General features: G+C 43.9%; 1 protein-coding gene across 1 annotated transcript in view; it reads right to left on the bottom strand.

Annotated features, from left to right (window-relative positions):
• The window catches only part of DGKG (diacylglycerol kinase gamma), a 227,074-nt gene extending 214,566 nt beyond the window's left edge, over positions 1-12,508 (bottom strand). Inside the window, exons 1-2 of the mRNA XM_031968754.1 lie at positions 12,221-12,508; positions 8,052-8,313 (exon numbers count right to left, since the gene is read on the bottom strand). The gene's annotated coding sequence lies outside the window, so the exon portion shown is untranslated. The remainder of the gene's footprint in view (positions 1-8,051; positions 8,314-12,220) is intronic.
• Positions 12,509-13,081: the final 573 nt, after the last annotated feature.

The following is a 13,081-nucleotide window of genomic DNA, read 5'->3' as shown; positions in this document are numbered from 1 at the left end:
CAATCCAAGTTGTAAAAAAGATGTCCTTTGTGTTGATAGAGGAAGTTTCTTCTTGTTAGTAAAATCACAGATCCAGGTCTTATTTCTACTTTTACTCTCTCATTTATAGCAAAGCAAGTTCTTATGTTGAACATTTCTCATTGAAGATTTCAAGACCCATGAAGTCAAGAGATGAGGTCAAAAAGGCTTTGATCCACCTCCTGACTCTCTTCCCTAATAATCTTCCGTGGGAAAACCATCTATAACTTTAAAAAAAACAAGAAAAATGGAATACTTGTCATTTCATTCACTTCTCAAAATTCTCTATGTGCTGAGAATATCCCTCTAGAAATGTCTCCCAAGCCTCTGATGGGGAGAAGAGTTGACTCGAAAGAGGCTGACTCTGTTGGATTTATCTGAGATTTCTCCTTCAGCTTCTAGGGGAATCACTCTTCTCCAGAAAAGACATTTCTAACAATGAAAGTGATCTTACCTTGAACATCTCCCTGGGTAGGGATGCCCAGGCTTAGGGACACTTTCGGAAGGAATATATTCTAGTTTAAGTGGCGGGGGAGAGAAGCAAAATACGATACCAACTCTTTTCTATAGAGCATTTTTATCTCTCAATTGGCCAGTCAATTAAAAGGCATTTATTAAGCGCCTACTATGTGCCAGGCACTGTGCTAGATGATTAGGATAAAGAGATAAAAATGAAATAGTCCTCACCCTCAAGGAGCTTTTAAATGTTTTCATTATCTTCTGAAGAAGTTGGTGCTTGCATTATTCTTGTTATGATCATTATTATTGACAATAGGAATTTTTATAATAAAGTTTGAAAAGCACTTTATAGATATTATTTATCTCAGTCAATCCTCATAGTATCCATGTAAGGCAGGAGTTTTTATTTTTCCCATTCTGCTGATGAGAAAACTGAAGCTCAAGAGATTAAATTATTTGTTCAGCAGTCACACAGCTGGTAACGATCTGAAGTGAGAGTGCTCCATTCTACCTCTTAATGTCCATTATCATCCTAATTTTACAGATGAGGAAACTGAGGCTCATACAGGTGAGTATCAAGGCTAATAAGCATCAGAGGTGGGATTTGAACTCAGGCCTTTCCTGACTTCTTCCCACTATCCTATCCAGTCTCTGCAGAGAACAGCTGCCATAAAGCAGCTGGTAATCTTGGGCAAGCAATTCCCTCATCTGGACCCGTTTCTGTAGTGTAAACTTGAAAGGGGAGGAGAGGTTGGACAGATACTTTCAAAGGCTCTCTCCTATTCTAACATTTTGTGGTTCCATTTAATTTGGTCCAATACAAACTTTATTCCAGGCAAATGACAGTGTTCAAGGAGTGAGTAAAAAAAGGAAAAAAAAATTCTGCTCAGTGAATTCATCAACAAAACATTCAAGCGTATCAGCTGTCTCCGGCTGTCTGAATGAGCTAGTCACAGCTAATTTATCCCCAGCACAAAGGCCAATCTGTCTCCATTTCCTTCTTGTTGCTATAAAAATATTAATATGTGGAAAAGGCATAAATGTGGGGCAGGTTTCAGCTCCTCTGCCTTCTCCCAAATTTTATACAAAGCCTCTGAGTGAAGGGAGAGACCGGAGAGAACGTGACAGTGTAAAGGATGGAAGCCTGACAGGGGCTCAGAGATGCTCTTCTCAGACGCTTGCAGATCTCGGATCGCTCGACTGCTGAGCCCTTGTCACTCTGGAGAGACATGTCTTGCACACTAACATTCTCCCATTCCCCAGCAGAGACCAGAGCACAGTGTGAGGTGATGGAAAGAGCCCTTGACTAGCAATTAGAAGACAAAGATCCCAACCCTGGCTCTTTCTGTCCTTCCTGGAGGATTATGGGCGAGTCCCTTCTTGGACACTCAATTTCTTCATTTATAAAATGAATGGTCTGAATTAATTGATCTCTGAAGACTATGACTCTGGGATTAAATGATCTAGATTCAAATTCTCTCTCCCTCATTTCTATTAATATGAACTTGGGAAAGCCATGTCACCTCCCCAGGCCTCAGTTTCCTACTCTGTAAGATGGGGCGGGGATTAGAGGGTCTCTGAGGTCCCTTGTTGCTCTAGGTCATGATCCATGATCCTCAGAGCCAATAAAGCCAGTAAAGAAAGAATGAAATCATCAGCACCTGCTAGACCCTGGAGATTCAAAGACAAACCCAATCTGCTCCTTCCCCTCAATGAACAGACTTCTGGCAACTCCCAAGTCTCCCAACAGACTTCTGGCAACAGATGGGAGACAGAGAAGAGGAAGTGATGCAGTGGAAATGGGCCTGCTTCTGTTATGGGTTCACAGCCCAGGTCTGATGCTCACTATTTGCATGGCCCTCTAATAATATTAATAGGAGAATAATCATCAGCATAGCTATTATTATTATTATTATTATTGTTATTATAGCTAACACTTCTATAGTACCTACTATGTGCCAGGCACTATGCTAAGAACGTTACATTTAATATTCAGAAGAATTGCACGTATTTAACCTGTCTTAGGGCGGGATGGGGTAGGGGAGGGAGAGGGAGAAAAATTTGGAGCCCAAGGTTTTGCAAAGGTAAATGTTGAATATATTTGAACATATTTAGCATGTATTGGACTATCTGCCATCTAAGGGAGGCGGTAATGAGGGGATAATTTAGAACAGAAGGCTTCACAAGGGTCCATGTTGAAAAATTACCCATGCATATGTTGTATAAATAAAAAGCTTTAATATATATATTTTTTAAAAAGATAAATGTTGAAAACTATGTCTTGCTAGGGAAACTGCAGAGGATTCCAAATAACTGTCGAACTTTGGAGAAATCATGTGACCTTTTTGTGTCTGAGTCTCCTCATCTATAAACCAAGAGGATGGTCTAGAGAAGCTCTAAGGTCCTTTCCATCTTGGAAAATTTTTCAGCCAGGGACCAAAGCTAGAGTCCACTGAACAAGCATTGAGTAATGACCGAGACTTCTCCAAGTGCCGGGTTCTGGGCTTTGTGTGAGGAAGGCTGCCCTTCTGGAATAATGAATTTTGTTAGACATGGTTAATGTTCCAAGCATTTGTTTAGTGGCTACCATAGTCAGGCACTGTTAAGTGCTAGGGATACAAAGAGAAGAAAAAAAGTCTCTGCTCTTCCAGATCTCACAATCTAATGCAGAAAACAAAACGCAAACAACCAGGTACAAACAAATTTGACCTCAAACACTAGCTGTGTGACGCTGGGCAAGTCACTTAATCCTGGTTGCCAAAAAAAAAAAAAAATTAATTTTGACAGTTAAGTGGAGGACAGATGGGAATGAGAAGAGGTAAAAGGCTGGTTTTGCGGAATCATTTTTCTTTTTCTTTTTAATAAAATTTTTTGTAACGTATGTGTTTCCATGGAACTTCCAACCCATTTCTTCTAGTTAGACCACCTTCTGAAGACTACCTTCCTTCACTTTTTCATCTGCTTTTTCTTGTGCAGCATGACAAATATGAAAATATATTTAGAAGAACTACATGTTTAACCTATATTGGATTGCTTGTTGTCTATAGAGAGGGGAGGAAGGGAAGCAAGAAAAAGTTGAAACATAAGGTTTTGCAAAGGTAAATGTTGAAAACTATCTTCGTATATATTTGGCAAAATAAAGTGATTAAAATGAAAAAAACATCATTCTAAGGAAGGTTTCCCTATGGTTCACAGGTCAGCCAAAAGGGTCTGTGGATGATATTTTTTAAAAGTCCATAGATAGAGCACCAGCTCTAAAGTCAGGAGAACCTGAGTTCAAATCTGGCCTCAGACATTTAACACTTCCTAGCTGTGTGACCCTGGGCAAGTCACTTAACCCCAATTGCCTCAGGGAAAAAAAAAGTCCACTCCTGTTCTAGGCAGTGCTTCACAAGACCTGATTCAAATCAGCTTTGTAATCAAGAATTTCTTTGATGGAAGGTAACCTCCTTGAGGGCAGGAACTATATATTTTTAAAAAATTTGTATGCACATAGTAGGTGCTTAATTAACAATTATTATTATCATTTTGATTACACTTTTTTCTCCAATAATGTACTCTAGGCATTGTAGCACAGTGAATATCTCACCAGAAATCTGGTTTCCATTCAGACTTAATACCTTTGTGACCATGAATTTCTTAGATATAAGAATATAGTGCCATTGGGGACACTTTTGTCTTTGTATCCCCAGTGCCTGGCACTTAGTAGGTCCTTAATAAATGCTTATTGATTGCTCAACGGCCAACCTCTCAGAGACAGTTTCTTCACTTAATTACCGAGAGGATTTATATGGTGTCTAATATCTGCCAGATATTGTGCTAAGTGCTCTACAAATATCTTCTCATTTCCTCTGCACAACCACCCTGGGAGGCAGGTGCTATTATTATCCCCATTTTAGAGATGAGTAAGCTGAGGCAAATAAGTTCAGGGACACAACTGCTAAGTGTCTGAGGCTGCATTTGAACTCAGATCTACCTGACTCTGTCCCCTTTGCAGAGAATTTTCATACTTTCTCCTTGACAAGGCTTCAGTGAAGAACATGCTGTACAGACTTGTGAGTGCGATAGAAATATATAAATATGTCATTATGATTTTCATTGTTTCCTTCTCCAACATGTGGTAGGCTCGCCTTGCCTTCCCGTGGGCAGGCGTGATAAAATGTGCCATTTGGGGAGGACACGGAACACAGACTATTTAGATAAAGAGAGACAGCTTTCTCAGGAAGGCTGGAGCTCATCATTAAGCCAGACGTGAACCTGGGAAGTGGATGGAGGACCGTCCCACAGCAGGGAAGGCTGTGCTCTGCAGAGCCTGAGGCTGTGATGGGATGGAAATCAAACTAACCGATAGAGAAACCAAATCACAGTATCGTGCTGCTTTGGTCCTCCCACCCCACCCCTCTCTTCACTCTCCCTGCAAAAAAAATGGGAGCCGGTAAAAGATCAAGTTTGGAACCACAATGAGCCACATTTTAATTTGGTGAGCTGCTTCTGGACTGGGAAGAGATAAACTGTGTCTGGCCAGGTTTCTATTTTCTCTTGCTCCCTCCTCCCTGATTCCTCCCTGCCCCTCTCCCCAGATATACTTCCTCCCCACTTTCTCTAATTCCAGCAAAAGGGATTAAAATGAACACAAGACTCTAAAAATCAGATTCAGAGCTGCAAGAGACTGCAGAGGCCATTTGAACCTAATTTTAGAAATAGGGAAACTGAGGCCCGCAAAGATTAAAGTGACAGGATCACAGAGTCAGCGCTGTAAGGGATCTGAGAGACCATCTAGCTCAATGCCTTCATTTTATAAATGGGGAAAACCAAGGCCCCAAATGGCTAAATAAGCGACTTAGGATCAGAAGATCATAGATTTAGGGCCAAAAAGAACCCCAGCTAATTTTGAAAGAGAAACGAGGTCTTCCCGACTCCAAACATCTTAGCCATTGCCCAATACTGCATCTCTACCAGGTCCCAGGCCTGGGAGGCTATTTCTTGGTTTGTCCATTCACTCTTTGTAATGATTATTTATGCGAGCATTTAAGGTTGACAGGGCACTTTTGCCAGATTATTTTCTTCAAGAACAATCTCATAAAGTTGGGTGTCTTGATTGTATGAACTAGGAGACAAAGCTAAAAGTGTCTGCCCTCAGAGACCTTCTATAGTCTTGCTATATCAGTAAATGGGCACATGTAAAACAGATAGGAAACAGATAAATAGTGACAGTTATTATTCCTATTTTCCAGAGAAAACCCAGGATCACCTAAATCTCGGAGACAAGACAGTGTAACTGACCCCTGAACCAGGAACCTTTCTATATCCTGGATGGGTTGTGACCCTGAGTCTGCTTGCATATATATCTTCAGTCAGAAGGAGCTCACTACCTTCCAAATCAACCTAATGTACTCTGGAGCTGATTTAAGCACCAAGAATACCTTTGAGAAACTGAATTCTCCTCTCCTAAACTTTTAAGCATTGTTCTTCTGAGTCCTGTTCTCTGAGATGAAGCAGAAATCTAATCAATCTTCTATGTGACAGACCTGATACTTTGACATTATTACTTTTAATTTTCCAAAAAATGTTAATGTTCTTTTTGATTTCAAATCACCTTAATTTCTGAATCTCCCCATATACCAGTCATTCTTTCTAACAAAGAAAAAAAGAAAGAGGCTTAAAAGTAGTTCGGTACAATCTATTGTATAGATTATGTTCTGTATCCATAGTCCCTTCTCTTTGCGAAAGGGGAGATGTGAATTTTCTCAACTTTATGAGAGACTCATGCCAGCTAGTGCAAAGCGCCAGTCCAGAGTCAGGAAGACTCATCTTTCTGAGTTCAAATCCAGCCTCAGGCACTTACTAGCTGTGTGACCCTGGGTAAGTCACTTTACCCTTCTTGCCTCAGTTTCCTCATCTGTAAACTAAGTTGGAGAAGGAAATGGCAAAATTCTCTGCCAAGAAAATTCCAAATAGAGTCATAAAGAACCCAACTGAAAAAGTGAGTGAACAAAAACGGTGTCATCCCCAGGGCTCTGGACATGGGGAATAGGAAGCACTGAAGTCAAATCCTGCCTCAGATTGGGCAAGCCACAAAACCTTTCTAGGCTTGAGTCTTCTTACTAATAAAATGATTCAGTTGGACTTTATGGCTTCTAAATTCTCTTCTAGCTTGAAATCTATGTACGTGTGTTCTCTCACCCACTTTATAGATATGTTTTCTCTTTTTCAGGCTAAATACTCCAGTGTCCTTTAGCTGATTCTCACAGATCTTATTTTATCATCTTGGTCATTCCCTCCTGGACACACTCAAGTCTGCTTAGATCTTTCCTAAAATGGATTGTACACGACAATTGCAAATCCATTTGCTCCCTCTCTACTCAAATGATTGCTATTCTCTTCTCTCCTTCTGCCTCTCAGGTCAGATTCAGAAGGATTCTGGATTCATTCTGGTTTTCCATTCCTTCCCCTGGCCTGTTGTGTCCCTCACTGTTCTCCTCGGTTGTTAGTTTACTTTCTTCCTCCCACTGGATGGGGGATGTGGTAGACCCGATCATTGACAGCTTCACGTCCCACAGTTTCCCCTCTTTCCAGACCCTCAGCACCCTGGTGCTTTTTTAGAACGGGATGAATGAGGGATGAATAGTGTCCAGCTAGAAGAGGGACTTATGAACTTCTCTGGTGGTGGGGTAGGGGGAAAGGGGAAAGGGGAAAGGAAGGGACTAAGTGGGTAAGGAAATGGAGAAGGAGGGAGGTGAAAACACAGGCAACACTCATGGTTATGAATGTAACTGCATCTCTGAGAACTGAGTACTAAACTCTTTGTGATCCTGTTTGTAGATATGGAAGAAGCAAAAACCAACACTAATTATGATTATTCACATGAACTACTAATGAACAATCATCATGTAACATGATAACACAGTGCATTTAATCAGAACTCTGTCTTTGTTGCTCATGTCTACTGACAAAACAGTGAGAAGCATAGAGTAGACTGGCAAAGATGACAAAGAAGGGGAATGATCAGTCTTGGGGTCCTCAGTTTCCTTATCTACAAAAAGAGGGGATTGAACTCACTGGTTTCTGAGATTCTTTTTAGCTCTGGGTCTTCCCTGGGATAGTTCTGTGATCCAATATTTATAGCCTGGCTCCCACATTCTAACTTTACTTTGGATTTTTCCTTGCATGGATCACATCTTCCTAGCTAGACCACAAAGTCCTTGTGGGAGAGGGGCTTTGATTTCTTCTGTGTTGGACACACGCATAGAGGCATTTTGATCTCGAATAAATCAGTTTAATGCCATGGACCATTGGGTACATTGATGGCCCTGGATAAGCTCCTTAGCCTTTTGTCCTATTAAGTCCAGGACCCTAAAGTTGCTGGAAGACATCTCTCCTTCCTTGAACAGATGCCTTCATTATTTTTGTCCCCTGATATTAGCAAAGAGGTTCATAAGATGATGTAACTCAACTTTCTTTGTTCTCCTTAAGAATAATGCTAAAAAGGATTTAAGATGGACCCATTGGTCTTTCAGTAAATAGGGGAGTATAAGGATATGGGGCGATATGGGCTAATGGACAAGAGTACTAACCTGTTCCATCTTCCCGAAAAATGAACTGGCTGCTCTTTTGGGCACCTCCTTTGGCCTTCTGGTTGACCAAACCCTGATGGAAAGGTTCGTCAAATATTCTTAATGTCAGGCCCCTGGGCAGATCATGTGTAGGGAGTTGGGGAGGCCTCCTGCAGGTCTAGAGAGGGGCTTTGGCTTCTGGGCATTGGCGCTCCCTTTTGTGAGGTCATTCGGGGGTGGAGTCAGACGGAATGGAAGGAGACTTGGAGTTCTTTCCTCCTCCCTGGAAGTTACATTAAGGAAACAAATCAAGAAAAGTCTTAGCTATGTTCCCTCTAGATAGTCCAGCCCTGAGTCCTTGACCCTTCATTGAATTCAGTTTGCAACAGGGTGTTTTGGAAAATACAGTGATGATTCAAATCCCATCTGTGATACTTCCTACCTTTGTGAACATGTCCCTGCACCTCTGAACCTCAGTTTCCTCATCTGCAGAATAAAGCATAGGACTGGAGAATCTCTTAAATCCCAATTTCAGATACTCTGATTCGCTGCCTAAAAACCATAGGCTGCAAATGCAACTTGGGAAATAGGATGTGTTCTCTCTCTCAAGGAATGGGGAAAGAGAAATGCGACATTATTTTAGGGAAAATATTCACACTAAAGTATTTCAAACATCTGAGCTTCTAAGGGTCGGAGTGACCTCCTGATCCCTGGCTGCCTGCAGATTTTGCAGCGGATCACCCATCACCAAGTGAAAAATGGGTTCCAGTGTATACAATGTTGACTGCGCTATGAGAGCATTGGGCGCTGGGGTGGGGGGCCCCACTCAGACCACACAGATAAAGATGACTTTGGCTAAACTGATGAACTACAAGGATAGGTCTGGGATTTATCAACTGGCCTTGGGATCATAACATGGAACTATCTACACTTGGATCAGGGACTCTCTTCACCAAGAAGTCTCAAAAAAAGTCCCAAGCTGCTTTGGGAAATATCCCAGGAAAATTAGAACAGCTCAGGGTATTAGAAATGGTTGAAAATTGGAAGAGATCTTAAGAGGTCATCCAGGGAGCTCATGAGATACAGGGAGGTGAAGAGCTTTCCCCAGGGTCATATGTCCAGTTTGTAGATAGTGAGAACCCAGATTCTAAGAATCACAGATATAAAGAGACCTGAAATTTCCTTATTTTAGAGAAGACCCATCAAATATAAAATCCTGTTTTACTTTAAAGCCCTTTATAACCTGGTTGCTTCCTATCTTTCCAGTTTTCCTATACTTAACTCCTCCCCCGTAATTCTATCCTCCTTTCTAATCTGTCCCCTAATTCATTTATTTTCACTGGGTGCCCTCCGTTCCTAGAATGCTCTTCCTCTTCAAGGCCACCTCTTGGCTTTCTTCAAGTTTCAGCCAAAATCTGCCCTTCAGCAAGATGCCTTTCCTGGTCTTGTGTTAATTCGATTGCTTTCCTTCTGTGATTATCTCAAATTTATACTGGAGATAATTATAATGACCACACAGTAATTATAATGGCCAAATTAGACCTCAGAGTAGCATGGAGAAAACGAATCTCCTTTCTTTGCAGACACAGAGAACTATGGGTATGAGCTGTTGTCTATTTACTTAACAAAGAGTTTTGCTGAACTATCTTTTTTTCCCCTCCTTTTTTGTTCTTTGTTACAAAGAATGGTTCTGTAGCTAGGTGAAGGGGGAAAATGTATTTACAAAGGAGGTCAGGTAAAAACAAAAGTTATTGATGAAAATAAAGACAAAAATCAATAAAATTCAGCATCAATAAAGATAATAAAATCCCATCACTGCAGGCCCATTTTCCTTTGTTTTGAATTGGAGGACATACTTCCAGAGGTGCAAAAATGGGATTGTGGGAGGTTGAAACCCATTTTTAGGTCAAAACAAAGCTCGGTGTTCATACCATCTGGAACACTTTTTTTTTAAAACAATGTCTGAATGATGTTGAGCAGTTTCTTGCACCTTTTGGCCTGTCCATTGTCCTAAACAAACTTATCCCTGAAAACAGGAAGAGAATTGAGCTTGAGCTAGAAACTAGATGTAACACATTTAAGGGGAACTGAGGCACAGACCACCAATAATGAAAACATTTGTTCCGCAAAAAGAAGAAAAGGTAAAGGTTCCAGTTCCAGGACTCTGTCACTGCTCTGGACTCTCCCATTGCGGGACTGTCCAATAGCAACGCAGACAAATTTTCGAGCATCAGCTTTGGAGCTGGGATTTAGAACAGGAAGGGACAATCAGGTCGTGGTATGAGGGGATTTAGAAGAGGAAGGAATGTGGGATCACAGGATTTAGAAGGGGAAATGAAGGATGACAGAATTGCAGATCTCATCCTGGCCTTCGAGCCCAACCCCTCATTTGACAGAGGAGGAAACTGAGGCACACAGAGGGAAAGTTACCCCCCCCCCAAAATCACATAGAGCAGAAAATGGGTGGATTGGAATTTGAACTTGATTTCTCTCTGAGTCCAGATATATTCATGGGCTACCAAAGATACACAATCTCTCTTGTTAACCCTGGAACTAGTAGCAAGAGCTTGTGCTTGAGAGGAGAAAGAGACTTTAGGACTGGGAGGATCTTAAGCGTTAGAGATGGAAGAAACCTCAGGAGCCATCATCTGATCCCTCATTTTACAGAAGAGGAAACTGCAGGCCACTGAGGGAAAATGCCTCTCCCAAGGTCATGCAGCTAGCCAGGATCTGAACACAAATCTTTTGTCATAAGAGTTCTTCACAATTTTGGACAAGAGTGAGATACACACACACACACACACTTTACATGACCCCCTACTCTGACAATCATTAGATACTGTGGTTGTTTGACTTTAAAACACAATCAATTCCCTCTCCTCCCCACTCCCCAACACACACACTCCATAGGAACATCCTTAGTGTTTCCTCCTGCAAAAGGGCTAATGTACTGTTGTGCTCTGGAGTTGAAATGAGAAGAGACCATAAAAGCCACAAAGTCCAACCTCCTCTGAAGCACAGAGAGATGCTCAAGGTCATCCAGCTAGAAAGTATCTGAGATGGAGCTGAACCACCCAGGGTCCCACTGTACCACCCTGGGTCCAGGTGTGTGTGTGTGTGTGTGTGTGTGTGTGTGTGTCGGGGGTGACTGCTGTCAGTCCTGAGAGATTCAACTTCACACTACTCTACAAACTCCAAAAAACCAGCTCATTTCTGAGTGGCCCTCCACTTCCTTCCTTCTCTCCCCTTGGTTCCCAGAGCTGGTTCAGGTCTCTTTTAAGGAGCTCAGACTCTAGGGGTGATGGAGGCTGCCTGTCACCTCCCCAAGAAGCCCCAATTTAGCAAAAGTCGGAGTCCTAGGATCCTGGAAATGAATTTAGAGATTGATTAAAAACTGAGGAAACTGAGGGAAATTCCCTGCCCAAGTCACACAGCTAGTAACTGCCACAAATGGTTCCAGTGCAGGTGCTGAAGGATCCTCTCCATCATACAGCTGAGGTGCCCCCAGAGAGTGCGTCCCCTTCCCTTGCTATCTGGCTCTCCCTTCCCCAGGTTCCCTTTCTCGAAACCCAGACTCCCAAGCTTGCAGAGCAGCCCACCGAGTCCTGCTGGGATAACTGGGCTACCCCTTCTCAGCTGACTGGAGGCGTCCCAAAAGCTCTCTAGGTCGTAGCTGGAGCGGTCCGGGACGTCCCAGCAGACTCCGCTAGAAAACTTGGTTCGGAAGTCGGAGACGCTGGCCTGAAATCTCTGTTCTGGCGCTCGCCACCGGCGGGATTTGGGGCTGTCACTTCTCCTCCACCAGCCTCAGTTTTCTCCTTTGTAAAAGTGAAGGGGTGGACTAATTGGCTTCTAAAGTCCTTAGCCGCTGTCTAGTTCTGCTCCTCAGAACTTCTCCGGGCCTCGACTTTCTTGTCTGTAAAATGGGGGAGTTGGGCTCGTTGATTTTCTAGGGCCTTTCCAGATCCCCCACCCCATTTAGATGGGTCCCCGCGGGGCAGGGGAGGGGGCAGGCTGCAGGTGAAGCGATCTCGGGCTTTCACCCCGTCTCCCCAAGCCTCTGGCCCCCAGTTAAGCGGCCACGGTTCCTTCCTCTTCCCAAGCTGCATTATGAGCCTTCCCCTGAGGCGGAGGCTGTCCCCCTGCGCCCGAGCCGGGCCAAGTTCCCTCCCCGGCGGCCACAGCCTTACCTCCGGCCGGAGCCTTCCGTCTTCCAATTGATTCCCTTACTTGGGAGGCGCAACGCGCAGACGGGATGGGAGGACAAAAAGGCAGAATGCAGAGGAGCCGATGTCTGAGCGCCTCGCCCCGCGCGAGCCCCCAGGGTTAGCCCCGCTTCTCCGGCTCCCCGGATGGCCAGAAAAGGGGCGCGAATGCCCCGGGGAGGGGGGGCTGCCTGCGGGAGCGAGGAGAGGGAGGGGCCGGCTTCCTTGCTCTTCTGGCTGGCTGCTCCCCCGCTCCGCCGGCTCACCCTTCCCCTCCCCTCTGCCCACCCATCCCCCTCCTCCCCAGTCCAACAACCCCAGTTGACACTGTTAAGGTGGAGCGGTCTGTCCCGGTGCTGGACCTGAGCCCGTCCCGGCACTGGACCTGAGCCGTCCGTGGGACTGCGGACCAGCCATCCTTCAAGCGGCCGCTTTCGGAGCCCCCTTGGGGGCAAACGGCAAACCAAGTCAGGTCGATTTGGGAAGCCCTGCTATGCTGGAGAAGTACATGGAATACACGGGAGTTCCCCTCCTGACGATTTCTGCCCTCCTGAATTTGCTTGATATTGATAATTCGCCCCTCCCCCATCTTCAAGGATCTGTCCTCCTGAATCTGCCTGACATGGACACCCCCATCCCCAAGCATCTGCCCTCCTAAGTCTGCCTGACATAGACACCCCATCCCCAAGCATCTCTTGTAAATATTCTTTTCCATTGCAGCTTCTGCTTTAGAGACCAGGACCGCCTTAAGAACCCAGAGCAAGGCAAAGAACAAAAAGTCGGGCTCCCTACTTTCTTCTAAATGACTTTTTGGAGCTTCCCGCGGATTTAGAGACCGTAAAACCC

The sequence above is a fragment of the Sarcophilus harrisii genome, chromosome 4 (genome assembly GCF_902635505.1).
Source record: "Sarcophilus harrisii chromosome 4, mSarHar1.11, whole genome shotgun sequence".
NCBI lineage: Eukaryota > Metazoa > Chordata > Mammalia > Dasyuromorphia > Dasyuridae > Sarcophilus > Sarcophilus harrisii.
The sequence above is the reverse complement of the archived record's forward strand: the minus strand, read 5'-3'. Positions and strand labels throughout refer to the sequence as shown.